The 19,846-nt window shown below is 35.8% G+C and overlaps 1 pseudogene; it reads right to left on the reverse strand.

The window, feature by feature from the left end:
* The window catches only part of LOC122134578, a 40,253-nt pseudogene extending 26,488 nt beyond the window's left edge, over positions 1-13,765 (reverse strand).
* Positions 13,766-19,846: the final 6,081 nt, after the last annotated feature.

The following is a 19,846-nucleotide window of genomic DNA, read 5'->3' on the forward strand; positions in this document are numbered from 1 at the left end:
AAAAAAAAACAAAAATCAAAACAAAAAAAAATAAAAATTCAAGGAGCTATGAATTAACTTGATCATACCATTCAATGGGTTTCCTCTCATGTTTAATTTTGGTCCTGGCTTGACACCATGCCATTTCATGATACTCGTCACAGCTGTGAAATAGCCTCTCAGGTCAACAGGGAACAGCTTTAATAACCATCGAAAACTTGAGAGAGTGTGAGGACTGTGTATTATGATTTTTTTATTGTTTATAGAGGGGGGGTTTTTTCTGTGGGGAGGTGTTTTTTTTTTTTTATATAACTATCAAAAATAATTTTGTTGAAATAAAATTTATAATTATGAGACCACTTAATAAAGTTGCAGAAGGAGGCAATGTGTCTTTTGCTTCCCCTGAGCACATGGGTGTCTTACATATATTGTTTTTGATGAGATCACTTGGTGCCCTGGACAAGATAAGGCATGACCCACACCCGGAAAAAAACTGTTTAACAACCAGGTAGTTCTTTACATAAGTATAAGAAGTCCATGGCTAGTAGTACAGTTTCTCTGTAATGTGTAGGTGGATCTAGGTTCAAACATGATTTTGAATTCAACAGCAAAACTGCACCTGAAATAGATTTTTTTTATTTTTTTTATTTAAAAGGTCATGCAAGTTACATAAGGGTGAGTATATGATCTTCTGTTTAAAGTAAATGATATATAGAAGGTGCATTGTGATTGGACAAAAGAATTTGAATGTGTCATATGATTGATCAAATACTCTGTCAGTGGGATAATGCCCACTCATTATGTTCGTAAAGAGTCCACAAATTGGTCTGGCAGGGTCAAACCATTGGAATTGGATGGAGTAATTATGAGGTAAACAATTCACCCACTCAGACATCTTTACTTATGGTCACATCCAAACTTGGAAATTACTTTAAAGGGTTAGTTCACCCAAAAATGAAAATTCTGTCATTAATTACTCACCCTCATGTCGTTCCAAACCCCTAAGACCTTCGTTCATCTTCGGAACACAAATGAAGATATTTTTGATGAAATCTGAGGGCTCTCTGACCCTCCCATAGACAGCAAGGGAACTACCATGATCAAGACACAGAAAAGTAGCAAGATGATCGACAAAGTAGTCCATGTGACATCAGGTGGTTCAGCTGTAATGCTGTAATTTTGTTGTTGAGTAATAAATGACAGAATTTTCATTTTTGGGTGAACCATCCCTTTAAATGATCTGTGACTGAGGGGTTTTTTAGGGAGGATTCAGCTCAGTTAATTTAATGTAATACTGCACCTCCGTGTCGGCAGCCTTCATGACACCAACTGTGTTTATAGGGAATTAGCTGACTAATGTTCTGAAAATAATGTGACTATTAATAATAACAAATAAATGACACATAAAATATGATTTTTACTTTATAATTCTAAAATTGCTTTTGAATTAATACAAAAATCATCAACACATTTTAATGAGACTTGATATGACTTGGTTTTAATAAAAATAGTATTTTTATTAAGAACAGTTCACTCAGAAATGAAAATTCTGTGACCATTTACTGTAACAAAATTTAATGGATATGGAGTGTTTGAAAAAGTAAATTGAATTTGAGTTAATTTGTGGGTGAACTGTCCAATTAAAGCAACAGTTCACCCCAAAAATGAAACTTCTGTCATCTATACTCACCCTCCAAACCTGTATGTTTTTCTTCTTCTGTTGAACACACAAAAAAGATATTCTGAACAATGTTGGTAACCATACAGTTGACGTAGCCATTGACTTCCATAGTATTTTTCATACTGTGGAAGTCAATGACTACTGTCAACTGTTTGGTTACACACATTCTTCAAAATGTCTTCTTTTGTGTTCAACATCTAAAGGAAATTCATTCAGGCTTGGAACATCTTCAGGGTGAGTAAATCATGACAGAAGTTCCATTTTTATGTTGACTATGCCTTTGATATAAAAAGAAAAATAAAATATTATGGCATTAGTTTGTTGATAATGTCAGGTAAATAGTGTTTCAGTTGCCTTCAACTTCATAAACATCAAATGTAGCATGAATTTACAGTATATTTTGACTAAACGTCCTGCCAAGAGGGGACTTTGTCTTCTCATTTCAGAAGACCACCACACGTCACTGGTCTAGAGGGAGGCAGTCATGGCTGTTATGAGTCTAGAAGTAATTACAGTGTTTGCCCACCAGCACTGGGTTATTTTAATGTATCATCAACACAGGGGCGACAATAATCTGCAGAGGATTTATAACGCATGAGGTGTTATGACATCATGATATTAGTTAACCTAAACAGGATTAACCGAACACAGATCGAATCATACTTTGGTCTCGTGTCTTGTATTCAGAGCCACCCACAGTGCAATCTTTATACATGAAAGTGGATGTGGGCTGTGGAAGTGTGTATAGGTTTTTCTAAAAGTAAGTGTGTGTTTATGTATGCATTTTTTTTTTTAATTAAAGCAAGTTAGAGGCTCCTGGGTGAACCAGAGATTAATTTACCTTTACTTACACAGGACACCATGTAATGATCAAACCCCTTCCCCAGGGAAGCCTGTGGGCCTTGTAACACCGCGATACACCACCAACACTCACACACTCTAATGGATAGACCTAAAACACACACTGATACATAGACACACGCACTTCCTCTCTGTGTAAAGGCACACAAACACACCTTTGGGAATTGAGCTGCGTTGAAGCTTTAAAGCCAAATATTTTGAAACGGCAGACTGTTCATTTTGTATTTTGTATTCTATAAGTGTGAGAAAGCAAAAAATAAATGGAGACAGAAAGGAAGTGTGTGACAGTGAGGAGAGAATGGAGAGATAGACAGAGAAAGAAGACAGAGAGAGAGAGAAAGACAGCTTGCAAGACCGAAGGGGCTCACCAGTGTACAACTGATATCTTGACCTAGTTCTGAAGAGTTATTGTCAGGGTTTTTAAGCAATGCCCAAAAGCATAATAAAAACATCCACAACCACCTTATTAAACTTTCTGGGCATCAGGTCTACTGGCCACCCAGTGAACCTGAGAGCGGCAGCCTGAGGGGCTACAATTAACTGAAGTGGAGAATAAAAGCCTGGCAGCTTCACAAGCCTTAAGCACCTCAGAGGAGTCAAAGCATCAGAGAGACAAGCCACACAATCACACATGCGAGTGAAAACACAACATCATAACACACCAACAAACAAGCAAGAATGTAATATCTTCATGATTGGGGAGACCATATACTGTATGTGTTTAGTCAATACAAAAATAATCAAAATAAATACTTACATATTTTAGACAGTAGACATTTATAATATAACAATTCTAAATAAAAAAAAATATTTCATATATAAAATTAATTTATTATTAATTTACATGTAAAATTTATGCATGTATGGCTGTAAAAATGCTACTGTAAAAACCTGATAATTGCAAAGTTTCCTCAGACAGTGAAAAACTGTAATACATCTAATGGGAGATTTAATGTACAATACACTTAAATTTACAGCTTTTGTAAGTAAAAAAAGAACAAGTAACCCTGTAATTTCTTGTTAGTTAGGGTTAGGGATATATATATCAGTAATTTGCTACATTAAAATTATTTTATGATTTTTTTCTGTAAATTTTATTTTAATCTGTAAAACCACAGTTGCTGTTTTAACTGTTTTACTGTAAATTTCACTGAATTGTTTACCGTGTAATATATTAATTATAAAGATTTAAAAGGCATATGATTCAGTAACTTTCAACTTCATTATTTTTTTTAAAATGCAATACATTTTACAATAATAAAAGGCTGCATTTATTTAAAAAAAAACATGTTAAAAACAAAATAAGAACTTGGAAATCAATAGGATGTAAAATTCTAAATCTAAATCAATTTAGATCATCGATAAGCTAATGATATTTTATGTAGATTCGAAATATCTATAAAATTGTGGGAAACTACACAACAATAAAAATCAAGATTCAGAACAATAGAACCATTAAATTAAATTCATCTTAATCATTAAAATTCAAGCACAATTCGATAAAATATATATATATTTAGCAAAAATAACCCACACATGTCCTTGCAATCAATTTATCTGAGATAAGTACTGTACATGTAACCTCATTTAATCTCGCTCTCAACCTTTACAGGGTACATGTATCTTGCCTAACCTTCTCCAACCACGCCGAAACCTTCAGCTGACCTTCAGAGGAAGCCCTTGAGGCTGTCTCAGGCCCTTAACCATCACAGATCATGACCCATCCAGCTGAAAAGCCCTCCATCATCGCTGACAGATCCACCGCAGAGCATGGTGGGTGTTCCAGAATGATAATATAGAATCTTGGAATGCCATTTAAATCGTCTCCATTATGGTGGAAACGGATCATTAGAGTCCTCGAGGGGTTACAGGGTCCGGTGCTTCTCATTCAGCCCACCTCATAACGCTGTCATTCAAAATCTTCCTGTGTGTGCACGCATATGTGAGGTCCCAGGTGTGCACTGCAGGTGAACCTGCACTCCCATAGGACTCTAAACAAAACTGTTTTCTCCATTTTGTATTTACGGCTACTTTTTCTCCATCTTTTCTGTGTTCTCCAGTGTTCATAAGATATTAGTGCCCTTATCTTCTCATCATCCAATTCAAAAATCCACTTCAGCGACTCTAAAGGCTAGTCTAACACATCCGCCTAATTACGCAAATACAACCATCTTGTTCTACCAGATACTATGCCTGCTGGGTAATTGTTTTTAAATCCACCATTCACAAAATAACATAAGTGTTTTTTCCCCCCACTTAATTACTTGTTTCCCTCATCTAAATAAACAAGCTTTTTGCAACAACACAACTATATGTCTTCATAACATGCTGTCCTGGCTACATGCAGTTCCAGAAAGATTATTATAAATGTTTAATTTAATGTTTAAGTCAAACCTTAACTATAGTGTTTCATTAATAATCGATGGCACATTTGTATGCAGTGTGTTATTGACTGGTTCACGTCCAAGCTCTGTTCTGGAATTAAGTGCTCTTTTACATACATGCCTTAGAAAACAGATTCCAAATTTAGCATTGAATATATTAAAGTGTTTTCAGAGACTGCGAAATTAAGTGATTAGAAGAATGTTGAATGTTTCCCTGCTAACCACCCCTCAAATACTTCACACAGACAACTGTATAAAATAAGATTTCAAAAAGAAGAGAAGAATCCGTAACACTTTAGTTTAGGGAATAATTCTCACTATTAACTGATTATTGTAATGCATTTTATTAAAATATTGGCTGTTTTTGGTACATATATTGCATGGCCATATTCTACTCTTTGGCCTTAAACTAATCAGATGGAAGTAACAGAAAGAAGTCATAGAAGAAAAGTGATGAATGAAGAAAGTGTAGGTTTGGGGTCATTAAGATTTTTTAATTTTTTAGAGGGATTTTTGTTGTGAGTATCTTGTGTACATTTATTTTTCATTTATTTTTCAGAAATTTTTCAGAATTTTTTAGTCATCATCCAGTCTCCAGTCTTCAGAAATTATTCTAATATGCTGATTTGCTGCTCAAGTAGCTGTTATTATGTTGTGAAAACAGTTGTGCTGCTTAATATTTGATGAAAAAATATATTGTGGAAAGATCTATATGCAGGTTTGGTCATACAGTTTTGGAACAACATGATCAATGGCGAGTAAATTATAACAAAAAATTAAATGATGAATTCTAGTGCAGTTTTAATTTTTATTGTCGTAATTGTGTTTAAAATAAATTAAATCATATATAATTTTAAATGTAGGCTTTTTTTCAATAGTGTTATATTTCATTTTATTTTATGTATGATATGATATGTATGTCAAATTATATGCATGTCTGCACTGGAAGCTCATGTCACCAAGACTAATCCCTTGGCAATAAAATCCTTTATGATTCTGATTCAGATTTTGGCCTAATATTATATTATAAAAAACCTGCAATGAACTATACGGTACAGTATACAGTACACAACTATAACAGCCTCCTCTAAACAAGAGGAAAGGTGAGTCCAACGTCTGTTCTGTTGAAATTGGCACGTGATGAATACACTGAGGGAACCCAGCAGACATGTGCCACAACTGTTCATATTAAAGTCTGGATGAGAGGTAGATTTTAATTTGTTACTGTTGCATTTCAAGATTGTCCCTGAGGTTTAACGTTTATTACATTAAAAGATGCAGTAGAGAGCCTACAATTATTGAGTCTAGGTGAGTGAAATGTAATGCTATCCAGTTTGATTAGGTAATAGATTTAATTGGCGCAGGTAATGATTGCTGATAGGTCAACAATGCTTGTGGCAAAATTGGAAGCTTTAGTCTAAATGCTCCCTAGATCAATGAGCAAAAACCCAAAAGTGTTACAATTAAACTCCTTTGCCTTTTTGCATATGCTTAGAGTTAATCAAGGGAGGGGACAGGCAGACAGAAAGAAGGGGTGAAAACTAGACACAGAAAAGAGAGAGCGAGAGAGAGAGAGAGAGAGAAAGAGAGAGAGAGGCCGGGCTCCCACTGTTGTTCCATTCGGCTTCCTAATCCTGCTCTGCCTCGAGCATTCAATTAACTCCTCACCAGCAGGATCAAATGACTGGCTAAGAGAGTGTGACCGAGCCTAAACGCTAATTAATACTTAGGAATCAATGCCCCTCAATACTAAATGTCAAATAACAGTACAAGAGAGAACAGAGCAGTTCAGATGAAAAGCTCACTTTTGTATTACGATGGATATTTATGTTTCTAAGATGAAAATAACAGCCGGGCCGGTACAGACATGTGGGCGCAGGCTGAATGTCAGAGGAGACATAATGGGGAAAGAAAAGTGAAAGGTGCTTCAGCGAGGAGCTCCAGCAGACCCACATTACCAATAATGCACTCTCTTTTTCTCTTTTGTTATCCATTTGTCACTCTCGCTCGTTCTTTCTGCAGGAGGTGTTATAGGTACAGTACGGCTATAATAGAATGCTGCTCAATCTAGGACTCACTTTACACCTGGTATTAGGTCCAAATCGGCTGATCCAATCACAAATGGTCAGGTGAGACGGATCAGATGCCCCTTGGTAGTAACACACCTTTAGTATAGGGACCAATTCTCTCTATTTAACAGTTGCTTATTAGGATGCCTATTATTAACATATTGGCTGTTTATTAGTGTTTATAAAGCAAGCACATATTCTGCATGACCATATTCTACATCCCTAATCCTACCCAATACCTAAACTTAAAGGGATACTCCACCCCAAAATGAAAATTTTGTCATTAATCACTAACCCCCATGTTGTTCCAAGCCCGTAAAAGCTTTGTTCGTCTTCAGAACATAATTTAAGATATTTTGGATGAAAACCTGGAGGTTTGTGACTGTCCCATAGACTGCCAAATAAATAACAGTCTCAAGGTCCATAAAAGGTATGAAAGTCGTCATCAGAATACTCCTTCTGCCATCAGACGTGCAATCTGGTTTATACACTTTTATATAACACTTTTTGTAAGCGAAGAAAACAAAAATAACAACTTCATTCAACAATTCCTTTGTCAACGGTCTCCTCTGTGTCTCTTCTATTCTGTATCATCCGCGCCACAAGGATGAGCTGTTTGTGTATTTACTGTAGCTTTGATTTGAAAGAAAACAGTGCATCCTCGTGGCGCGGATGATACAGAAGAGCATATGAAGCATATGGTGATATGAAGAGACACAGAGGAGACTCTTGATCACAGAGTTTTCTTCGCTTACAAAAAGTGTTCCCGTCACTTTATATAACACCAAATTTGCACATCTGATGGCAGATGGAGTGTTCTGACGACGACTTTCATACCTTTCATGGACCTTGACACTGTTATTTACTCTGCAGTCTATGGGACAGTCACAGGCCTCCCGGTTTTCATCCAAAATATCTTAAATTGTGTTTTGTTTGTTTGTTTGTTTGTTTTTACCAGTAATGGCTAGTATTATCAATATTGCTAATATGATTCTGAAAATTTTATCAAATTGATTTTTTAATTAACCTATATATTAATATATGTTGAAGACAAACATGATGTTTTAGCATAATAGTTAACTGAAAGCTGACTAAACCAAAACTTAAATGGGTAAAAACAGAAATCTCCAAAACTAACTTATACACCACCATTCAAAACTTTGTGGCTGGTAAGATTTTTTTTTTTACATGTTTATGAAAGAAGTCTCTTATGCTCACCAAAGCTGCATTTTTGTTTAAAAATGCAGTAAAAACAATAATATTGTGAAAATTGCAACAAATTATAATGAATGTTTTCTATTTAAATATACTTTAAAATGTCATTTGTTCCTGAATTTTCTGCATCTTCAATGTCAAACAATCCTTCAGAACTCAATCTAATATGCTGATTTGCTGCTCAAAAAAACATTTCTTATTTTTAAATGTTGAAAATGCTTGGGAACCATGATGTTGTTTTTCAGGATTCTTTGATGAATAGAGACTGCAAAAAAACAGCATTTATTTAAAACAGAAATCATTTGTAACAATATAAATGTCTATACTGATACTTTACTGAATAAAAAATAAATAAAACTTACTGATCCCAAACTTTTGAACAGTACTGTATGTCAAATCACCAGGAAAATCTGGGATAAAAATGTTATCATGAAAATAACACCTAGTATCCCAAAGTGCTGTATAGATGGATTTTCCATTAACGCAAGTGGTAATGTAAAGAACTGTCTCCTACTGTACCTACAGCATCTAACAGCAACCATGGTGTGTTATGTGTGCGTGTACAGTATGTTTGTGCACCCGTCTAGGGCTCTTTACCCTTTTCAAAACACTCCATTAGTTCGGAAACCCTCCTGAGCAGCTGTTGCAAGTGTGTGTATGCTGGCAAGACTGCCTGTGTACGTGTATGATTGCAGACCCCAGATGTCAGTGTTTGAACCCTGGCACCCTACTAAGCCTGACTCACCTCAGCACCTCGTTGGGGTTTCCTGACTTGCTGCCTTTCTTGTCAGGTGTGCCGTGACATCCAGACTTAAGCAGCATGTGAGGACCCCGATCCAGCATCATTGTGGAGGTTGCCATGGCGATTATGGCTACAGCATCACGCACTCGAGCCTCCAGTCCATAGTCCCACTCATCGTAGGAAACAGAGATCAAACCTGAGACACAGGAAGTGTAAATTCAGTAAATACAATCATCTGAAATATACAGTATGTGTAGTTTTTGTAGCTAAATATTTCTATAGTTTTATTTATTTTTATTTATTTATTCATTTTAGCACTTAAATGTAAACCTGTTTATTTCAATTAGGGTTAGGGTTAGGGTTTCTTTCAAATTAGCAATATTTCTCGTTTTAATTTACATTTCTTAGGTTTAAGTTTTCATCTAATTTTTATTAATATTTAATTTTATTCAGACTTTTATATACTGAAAACAATTTTAAATAGTTACAGTTGTGGTTTTAGTTAACAATAACAACACTTCTACATATTATAGATAATAATAATAATAATAATAATAATAATAATAATAATAATAAACATTATAGTATAAAATTCTTACATAAAATTTTATGTCATTTAAAATTCTGGCCAATATTGACAAGCGGCTAAATACTGATGGCCAAAAATAAAAGTTCTATACAATTTAGTCACAAGATAATCCACTAAAACTTCACCACAGTACAATCAATCGTTTGAAATGAAGTGATTTTAGACACTACAGCATAATAATGTACAGTATGAAAAATGTATATTATTTCGAGATTTTACAAAGATTAACTGTGTTCGATCATCTGAAATATTTCGATACACTGACAAAAATGGTTTAAACTCTATTTTCAGTCAGTTGCTAATAAATTTCACATAAACAAAGTAACAAAGAAAATAGCATGCAAAGATTTCACAAACAATAACAAAGAAATAGCATGCAACACTGAATTATATTTTTATATGTTTGTATGTATATGGGTACATTATCTGCAATCCCCTGTCACCAGAGATGGTACGATCCAGGTGTAACCATAACCAGTGAGGCCGACAGAATGTGCCACCTCGAAAATGGTCATGGCTTCTTCTTTAGTGCAGTACAGTAGTATAACAGGACTTTGGAGCTTCTTCATCTGGTTCTGGATCTTTGAGTCGCCATCATCTACTGACATGTCCAACAGCAGCACCTCCTCCGGCTCCCAGCCAACAAAACTGTTCTCGACAGTACTCCGGATCTGGATGAAGGCAAAACAGACAAAGAAAGATGAAAGCAAAAAAAAGCCATGTCCTATAACACCCTCCTGCTGCCTCCCAGCTGTTTTTGCTTTTGTTCTTTAGATATAAAGAGAAGAGAAGAGTTTTTAAAAAGAAAACTGACAAAAAAAAGACAACAAGAGAGAGAAAGGGAAAGCTAAATTTTTAATTAAAGGCAATAAATAAATGAAAACACTAATCATAAAAAGTGTTGAAATTCCCATCATGCACTTCATCCAGATACCTTTGTTTTTTTTTTTTTTTTTTGATCTCTATGATTTGTAAAGAAGCAGACCTAACCCACATTTCATAATGCACAGAACTTTTTTCTGCTCTGTCTGAGGAGACAGAGAGAAATTCAACTGGCATTTCCTCATAACAAATTGTTCAAACACACGAGTCCACAGAGATGCTTTCCATTATAATCTACTGCAGTCAGAACTAGAGGAAGATGAAATTTATCGTACCCACAATTCTGATGATGCATTATTTCTGTATCGCCCATATTTCCAGCCAATTTGACAGACTTGCAAATTGCACTGACAGTATCAATTACACACATGCAGTCAAGTGTAGTGTGAGCATCCCGGTCCGGACCACAGGGGTAAATCTACACAAAAATGACTGTGATGGTTCCCTGGTACACTAATACTCTGACATTTCAATTCCACTGTACTGAAAGATCACTATATTTATATATGAGATTTTTTTGTTTTATTTATAGTACTATATAATAATATTAATAACAGTACAAAATGTACTTAGAAAATGAATTTTATTTGTATTGAGGTGTTTATTCAATTTTACGTGATTATTTTTTATTTAGTTTTTAGTAATTTTTTCTGTTCTTAGTCATTTGTATTCGTTTTTTTGTTTGTTTGTTTTTTTTTTTGTTTTCACCATAACCATACAGCGTAATTCTTTTTTTTTTTTTAAGTTTCTTACATTTGTTAAAAGGACACAGTTCACATTTTTGTGATCATTTACTCAATGCCATGTTCTCCGCCATTTCAACACAAAAAAGAAGATATTTGATATGTTGGTAACATATCTATGGTCATTTACAAAGCGTAAAGTATGAGAATAAAATAGCATAGGTACTGCGGCAACTCAGGATATTGCAGAAGATGAAGGGCCACAAATAGGAGGCACAAGAAAACACATGTCACTGAGGCTGGAGAGGAGAGTATCAGCACTGGACACAATTTGTTCAAGCTTTTGGAATCGCCTGAACCATGCACATTCCCTCCCCCAGCAGACAGCAACACAAAGCCTGGCACTGGTCTCACTGGGTTAGAGCATCTAACACCTGCCTGCTATACACCTGCAAAGAACATCAAGAGCCTGCTGCATGAGCCTCCCTCAATAAGCAGAGCATCCTCTGGATGTCTGCTGGGCTCTGCTTGCAATTGCCCTGAGGTTTGCTCCTGAATTTTGGAGTATTACTGAAAGTACAGTAGAGATCAAACAATCCTGACCATTGCACTGTGTATTTAAGAACTTTATCCACAACACTGTGGGCCAAACATAAATTTAGGAGATCTGTGACAACAGTAATTTGCAGCCATTGTTTCCCAGTTGAGGCAAAATACAGTATATATTTCTACACTGACTCAAGAACGCCATTTCTAAAGCAGTGATATTTTAGTATTATTATATGCTATTACACTTTTTATTAACAATTATTAATTATTTTTATAATTTTCAGTTTATTTAAAATTTTATTTTTTTTTTTTATATGCATTTTTTATGTTGATTTTTTAAATATACATTTTAGTTTAGTTCGTTTTTAGTTTAGTTTTATTTTCTTCCATTTAAAATTAAAATTTTATTTCACCTCTTTTTTAATCAACAAAATGTTTTAAATAGTTCTAGTTTTAGTTAACAATAATAACCTTGTTCTATAAAAGGCTGTTTTGCTTGCATGAATAAAAAGGGTCAACACTACTATTATAGGGCTTGTATACAAGGCTAAAGGCACATACTGTGAGAGGCGTGTGATGAATGAACAGAAAGATGGTTACAGGGAAAATTCCACTAGTCATCATTTACTCAACCTCATGTCATTCCAAACCCGTTTGACTTTCTATCTTGTGTGCAGACTCTTTTCTGTTGCCACATGGGTTAGAAATTACATAAGGGTCACTAAATGATGACAATTAAATTTTTGAGTGAACTATGCCTTGAAATCAAAAACAATAAGACATAAAATTGCAGAGGAAAGCAGCATTAGTTCCTATAGGAGCGACGTATAGTGAAAGTAGAGGAGAGGACGGGTGTATTAGTTTTGACAAAAGCACTAGCATACAGAAGATAGAGGAGAAGAAGAGAGCATTAGTTGAGACAGGAGCATTGGCAAACTCCTGATGATGAAAGAGACTCGAACCGCAGCGGCTGGCGCCCCAGCGGGAGTTAGAACCTCGGTATTTAGGTGTGAATCGAACCAGCTAGAGTTTCCAGAATTGGGGGGGCAGTGAAGCAAACAGCAGTCTGGGGTTTCACGAGATCCCCATCTCAAATTTGACCAAATTGGTGTAGCTCTGGATAGGTGAGTGTTTTATACACCCTGATGTTGCATTTCAGTGATTCGATAACAAGAGCAGGTTCTGAATGGATTGTTTGGTGGGATTATGAACATGAGCCATTTAAACTGAGATGTGTTTCTTTCAACCACTCAAAACTCATTTGAAATCACCTCGCAAGCCCTGGTAAAAACCCTAGCAAGCACATAGCAACATGCTAAAAACACGAAGAAACATCTTAGCAAAGCATATTGCAATGCTTTTCTGCACCACTCCAAATTCCTTCAGAAATAACTTTAAAATAATAAATAAATGTAATAACAACTACAACAATACACATATATACAATACTGTTCAAAAGTGCACAATAAAAGTATTTTTTTTTTAAGAAAGTAATATTTTTATGTAGCAAGGACACATTATATTGATCAAAAGTGGCAGCAAAGATTTGCATAGACACTTGTTACAAAAAAATTAAATTATTTCAAATAAATGCTGTTCTTTCTATTCAAGAATTCTGAGAAGAAGAAAAAAATGAATGTATCACGGTTTCCACAAATATAGTAAGCAACTCAGCTGTTTTAAATAATAATAATAATAATAATAATAATAATAATACATATTTTAATATTTCCAATATTGATTAAAAACTGATAAAATCACATTTACGTTTTAAATTTTTTTTAAATATCATTTCACAATATCACTGTTTTTACTGTCCGTTTTAACAAATGAATGCAGCCTTGGACAAACTTTTGAACTTTTGAGCATTGGGGTTTGGATGAAGATCTAAAACTTGACCTGATATATAGTGTATTAATTCTACACCTGCTTAAATTAACGGTTAAACAGAAATTAAAATGGAATCGAATTGAGAAAAAAATTAATAGCGTCAACTCACCCGATTGACAAAGTCCTGGTATCCAGGGTAGTAGGTGGTGACAATGGAGAATATGTACCAGTCATATTCCTCCATTATGTTCAGCATGACAGAGGCCTGCTGCTCTATAGAGGGCCCAAAACTGGAAAACATTGAATGGTCATCCTGCAAGAAACAAAAATACACGCATGCATGAGAACAGAAGAATTAAGGCGAATCACATTATAGTTCATACTGGTTTTTCAACAGTACATACAGTATGTCAAAGAGATGAGAGATGAGTAAATATGCTAGCTCAATCATTTTTCTTGTATTCATCTTGCCTCCAGCCCATTACAAAGACAAAGTGACAAATCCAAGGTTAAGTATAATTTTTTTCTTTTCACCAAAGTTTGGATAAAGGAAACAAGGATCAGGAGAAAGAGGGTAGAGAAATATGAACCGCAGTTCGCCAGATCTAACATCTGCTGCATCAAAGCCTGTGAATGAGACACATTTTGCTCCCTTAACATCTAAATGACCACTTCACTCCTGAAACAAATCCCAGGCAGTTCACATGTCAAAATAAAATGTCTATAGTACATTGGTGATGAATGATTTCAAATGTTTATAATAAGCACGTTAATGAACTCTTCACATCTAGTATCAGAATCAGAATCAGAATCAGAAAGAATCAGAAAGAGCTTTATTGCCAAGTATGCTTGCGCATACAAGGAATTTGTTTTAGTGACATAAGCTTCCAGTACACAAAAGACAACAACACACAGTCAAAAAAATAATAATAATAATAATAAAAAATAAAAACCCTTTGCAGATAAATAAGTGTATAAACAATTGTGCTATAAATGATAATGGAATTGGATTGAGTAAGATGCAGGATGTACTAGGATGAAGGGGTAACAAATAAATATAAGGATATTGCACATTTTTATTGTATAAGTGGGGAACATTTAACTGTTCATGAGGTAGATTGCCTGGGGGAAGAAACTGTTCTTGTGCCTGACTGGTCCTGGTATTTGCGGCTCTGAAGCGCCGGCCAGATGGCAAGAGTTCAAAGATGGGGTAACTTGGTTGTGAGGGATCCAGAGTGATTTTCTGAGCCCTTTTCCTCACTCTGGATGTATACAGTTCTTGAAGGGTGGGCAGGGGAGCACCAATAATCCTTTCAGCAGTCCGAACCGTTCTCTGTAGTATGCATACACTGATGCGAGTGTGTGTTTGTATAAGCAGTCAGTAGCAAATTAGCCAAAGCATTTTAAAGCTATGCACACATGTATGACAATGCACATGAATGCATGCACACTGATGTATAACTCTGTACATGCCTGTAAATGATTGTTTTGTGTGTGCACTCATGTGTGAAGGCGTCAGGGTCGTGGGCGTTTGCCATGTTAGTCATGCCGCATGGCAAAATCTCACAGTCTCTCTCTCTTTCAGGTCTCCACGCTCTACTTCAACATCAAAGCCACTCCCCTGGGGTCCCGAGATGGACTGATCCGTTACCTTGATTCGGCTTTAATGAGGTAACAACAATGATGGGACTGCGGGGAGGGGGTTAGCTTGTTAATCTAACGGCTGTAGTATAATATTTTACGTATGTGTTTATATATTCTTGTTTTGTGGATTCTCACTAAATGTTTAATGTGTGCCTGATTTGCCATTGTGTATGTGTGTGTCTTTGTCTCTTTGATTTTCTAACTTCTATTCATTTACGTGCCCCAAATATTAATTTCCTGTATTAATTCTTCCTCTTCCCTTTTGGAGTTGATCCCATCAGGAGAGGTGGGACTCCAGTCATGGGGTCAGTAAGATTTCTTTTTCTTTTTCAGAAAGAAATTAGCTCTTTTACTCAGAAAGCAAGAATTAAAGTGATCAAAAAAGTTAGGAAGAAAAATAATATATATATATATATATTTCAAATAAATGCTGTTCTTTCTATTCATTAAAGAAACCTGCAAAATGTGATAAAAATGTGTATCATGGTTTCCATAAAAAATTTCAGCAGCACAACTGTTTTTAACATTGGGAAGAAAAATAAATGTTTCTTACGAGCACTAAAATTCAGTTTTGCCATCACACGAATAAATGACATTTATATATTAAATATATATACACACACATACACACACACACACACACAACACACACACACACACACACACACACACACACCACACACACATATATATATATATATATATATATATATATATACATAAAATAGAAACCCATTCTTGTAAAAATATAATATAATATCTATCAGTTTTGTCAGTTTAACATGTTAATTAATTAGTTATTGTAAAAGGCAGTATTCATTAGTTATTGGGACTATCATTTCAATAAATAATTGTTTCTTATTTCCATATTAAAGGGGTCATCAGATGCCCATTTTCCACAAGTTGATATGATTCTTTAGGGTCTTAATGAAAAGTCTATAACATACTTTGGTTTAAATCTCTCAATGGTAATGTAAAACAACACCCTTTTTACCTTGTCAAAATCAACTCTGCAGACATCAACTCATTCTGCTGCATGTTGCTTTAAATGCTAATGAGCTCTGCTCACCCCGCCCCTCTCTTTCTGTGGCGTGAGGAGCCATGCTCTCTGAGAGACTTGTTTACTTTAGCCACGTCTAACTATGAGACTTGCTAACTAGCACATTATTAGGAAAGGTGATTGCAAAGATTCATAAAAAAAAACCTTATACTCACTTCTGCTGTAAGTGAAGCTGGATCATGATTGATTTGCGCGAACATATACGCATTTAGGTAGATCGGAGGCAGTGGCTGAGCTAGAGTTTTATACATGGGGTGGCCAGTGGGGTGGCTAAGGCTTATTCAGGGGGTCCATAGACCATGACAGAAAATCAGTGCCAACCTGGCATTAAAAAGCATGAACAAATCCTACGATTGCTGATTACTTCACATTACCCCACATTAGCCACTGATCGGGGGACACATTCCTTTTAAAGACAAAAAGTAATCCACTGCATCTTCAGCGGCTCAGATTTCCGGAGTAAATGACGACTGCTATGTTCATTATTACATCCATCATCAACAAAACACCTCAATCGCTATGAAGACATTCTTGTCTACTCCTGCTCCGGCGTCGAAACAATGGTGATCTGACTATTACAGTTTACTCAGGGATGGTCTAATGTAAGACGGCCATGTCAATCAACTATCGTGGGAGCGGCTTTTATCTGTTTGACGTCCCACAGACAAGAAGCTGAGAACAGCCTGATTTGAAAAAGGGGAAATTATTTTTTGGGATCAAATAAAAACCACTGGGTGAATTTTTATCATTATAGGGTAGATGTGTACACACACTGGCAACACACATTTATGTTCAAACAACATCTAAAAGTGAATTTAGCATCCGATGACCCCTTTAATAAAAAAATGCTTTAATACCCATTTAAAATTCATTTATCTAACACCATTATTTATACTATTGCAATTGCAGTGTAAATGCATTCATGCCACCTCTGAGCTGCAATAAACTGTCTGTAGATATATCTAAACACCAATCAGATGCAGCTGCAGAATCATCTAACCAATCCTCTTTAAAAAATAATAATAATAAATTGCAACAATATACCAGCCTTATATGCGCATTACATTTGTTTTCTGGGAATCACCTTGTAGTTTCATGACACTGAGCAACTCTTGTAATGTCACAATAGACTGTATAAATACAATATAATAAAATATTAATAATACAGTTTATAATTCTATTTCATACCAAACACCAACAACAGCAGTTTACACTTCAGATACACCACTGTGTTGAACATGTGAAATGACGCACATGGCCTCCCATTTCAACTTTACATTTAATACACACATAATATATAGGATACCATGTGTCAGATTTGTTTTCCGGATCATTCCTCTCTAATCCGTCGTTCTACACTTCTGCTCCTCACCCCCTCCCTGTCATCAATCTCCCTCGCTCCGCTCCTCCTCTTCATCCGTTCTGAGTCTATTCATCTCAAAATGAGCGATCACAGACACATGCACTACTACATCCCATTCCTCTATCGCCAGTTTAGCACAATGGAGAGGCCAACCTAGTCACTCCACTACCCAATACAGCCCTGCACGAGCAGCAGGGAACTAAGCCAGACCTTACATTACTATCCTCTCACTACTTTCCTCCCTTCCTCTTCAATAATAGAGACTAGTGTCCTGCAGAGGCAGTTTATAAGCAAAGTATCTTTAATATTCGAATGAGAGGCAGAGGCATAAAATAAGTTTCCCACTAACTCTTGACTGCTGGGAGGGGATAACAGCTAAGCTCTTGCCATCAACAATACCGTGCCAGAACAGCATGTCATTAAAGAGAGGAAGGGGAGCGATTGAGATGCGTGACCCCCGCGAGGGAGGAGAATGCATCTAAATTCAAGTGTGATTCATCCAGTTGGATCTACCACGATGGATCAAGTATCAGACTGACTGGAAATAAGAGGCACTTAGCAGCCCGCGAAAGATGGATCGGTCTCTGTGTTGCTTCAAGAGAGCAACCATATTTGTTTTGTTTTATTTTCTTTCTTTTACATTCAGTTATTTATAATAATTAGCATTTAAACATTTTATTATTCCGTTTAATCAATTATAATAATTGTAGACCCCTTTTTATTGATTCATTCATTAATCATGTTGCGGTGGGGTCATTTTATATTATATTATACTATTATATTTTATATTTGTTTTCAAAACTGTTCATTTAATGGTTTTGTGGGTTTCCAGGAATATTTGTCTTCACGACGTAAGACAGTAAGAGAATGTCTCCATTTCACAGTTTTTGTTTTTAATGGGATGGTGTTCTGAAGCAGTAATTTTCCATTGCTATAGGGTGGGATTTGTTGGATTTGTGCTGGGTCAGATGAAGTTTGACTAAGCATTAAAGCATACGTAACTACTGTAAGATTATCATCATCTTACTCATCTCCTGCTTTCTCTTCCCTGCTTTCTCGCGACTGCCTTTTGCCCTGATAGGAAGACTGTTAATACTGTTTTTGGTACTAGATAAAATGCAGTGAAACACTGATTTTTGGTACCAGACAATACTATATATTAATCACTGATACTTAAAGAAACAAAAAATGTGCATGTTGTCATAAGAACAACCAGTCAGCAACCCCACAGTTAGTTTTAAGCTGTGTGTGTTTGACTCGCCAAACTCATTAGAATAATTTGTTTGGGAATCAGACTACATTGGCTGCACTGTATGTTTTTGATTCACTCAAAAGAACTAGCTCATAAAAGTCATCATTTGTTCTGTAAAAGTAATGTCAATATTCATAATTTTTACTTTACAACTGATAAATATGATTATTCTGACATGGCGCACTGTTAAGGATACACCTGCTTCTGTTCATAGCCTGACATAATTCCAATCAATGTTCTTTTCCTGAATGCGTTAAATTAAAATAAAGGCTTTTTAATGGGTTGTAATAGCAGCCAGCAATAGTACCTTGGACAATCCATTTTTCTATATTGAAAACTCAAGCACGGCAGGACGACAGAGTGGGGCACAGATTCTGTGTGATTCTTGTTTTCTACAACAATAGAAAGAGGCCCTTCTAGCAAGTAGTGCTCTAAAATCTATTTCTTAAACACAGCTCAGAGATAGTGTTGAATAATATAAAAATTAGATGAGAAAAAGAACAGACACAGTAAGAGGTAGTAGGAGGGGAGATTTTAAGGAGGAGGGGAGGAGGGGGGGGGGTGATATGATTATTATGGTAGTGAGTAGTGAATTATTATTAATTTGACTTCACTCTTTCTGGGTAAAGTTGATGGTACCATTACCTCCAACGCTAAAGACACGCTTTCTCTCCTCTACAACTGTGTTGACAACATAGTTTAGATTAAACTCTCCAGAACACCAGTGGCATTAGCACAACAACAACGGGAGCTCGTGCTGAACCGCAGAGGGAGGGAACAGAGACTCGCTCTCCAGAAGGTCACTCGCAGCATTAACAGCGCACTCTACTGCTGCTGGCTTGTTAAGCCTGGCAGCTATCACAGAGCTGTCTGACTTATAGAACTACAGAAAAAAGAGCACAACCTTGATCGCAGAAGATAAAACATTTATCAAAATTAAAAGGGGCCATAATGATTGTGATTTTAATTTTTTCCGTTCACTTTGGAGTGTTTACAAGCTCTTGGTGCATAAAGAAGGTCTATAAAGTTACAAAGACTGAAGTCTCAAATCTAAAGAGATATT

Source organism: Cyprinus carpio, chromosome B1 (assembly GCF_018340385.1).
Source record: "Cyprinus carpio isolate SPL01 chromosome B1, ASM1834038v1, whole genome shotgun sequence".
NCBI lineage: Eukaryota > Metazoa > Chordata > Actinopteri > Cypriniformes > Cyprinidae > Cyprinus > Cyprinus carpio.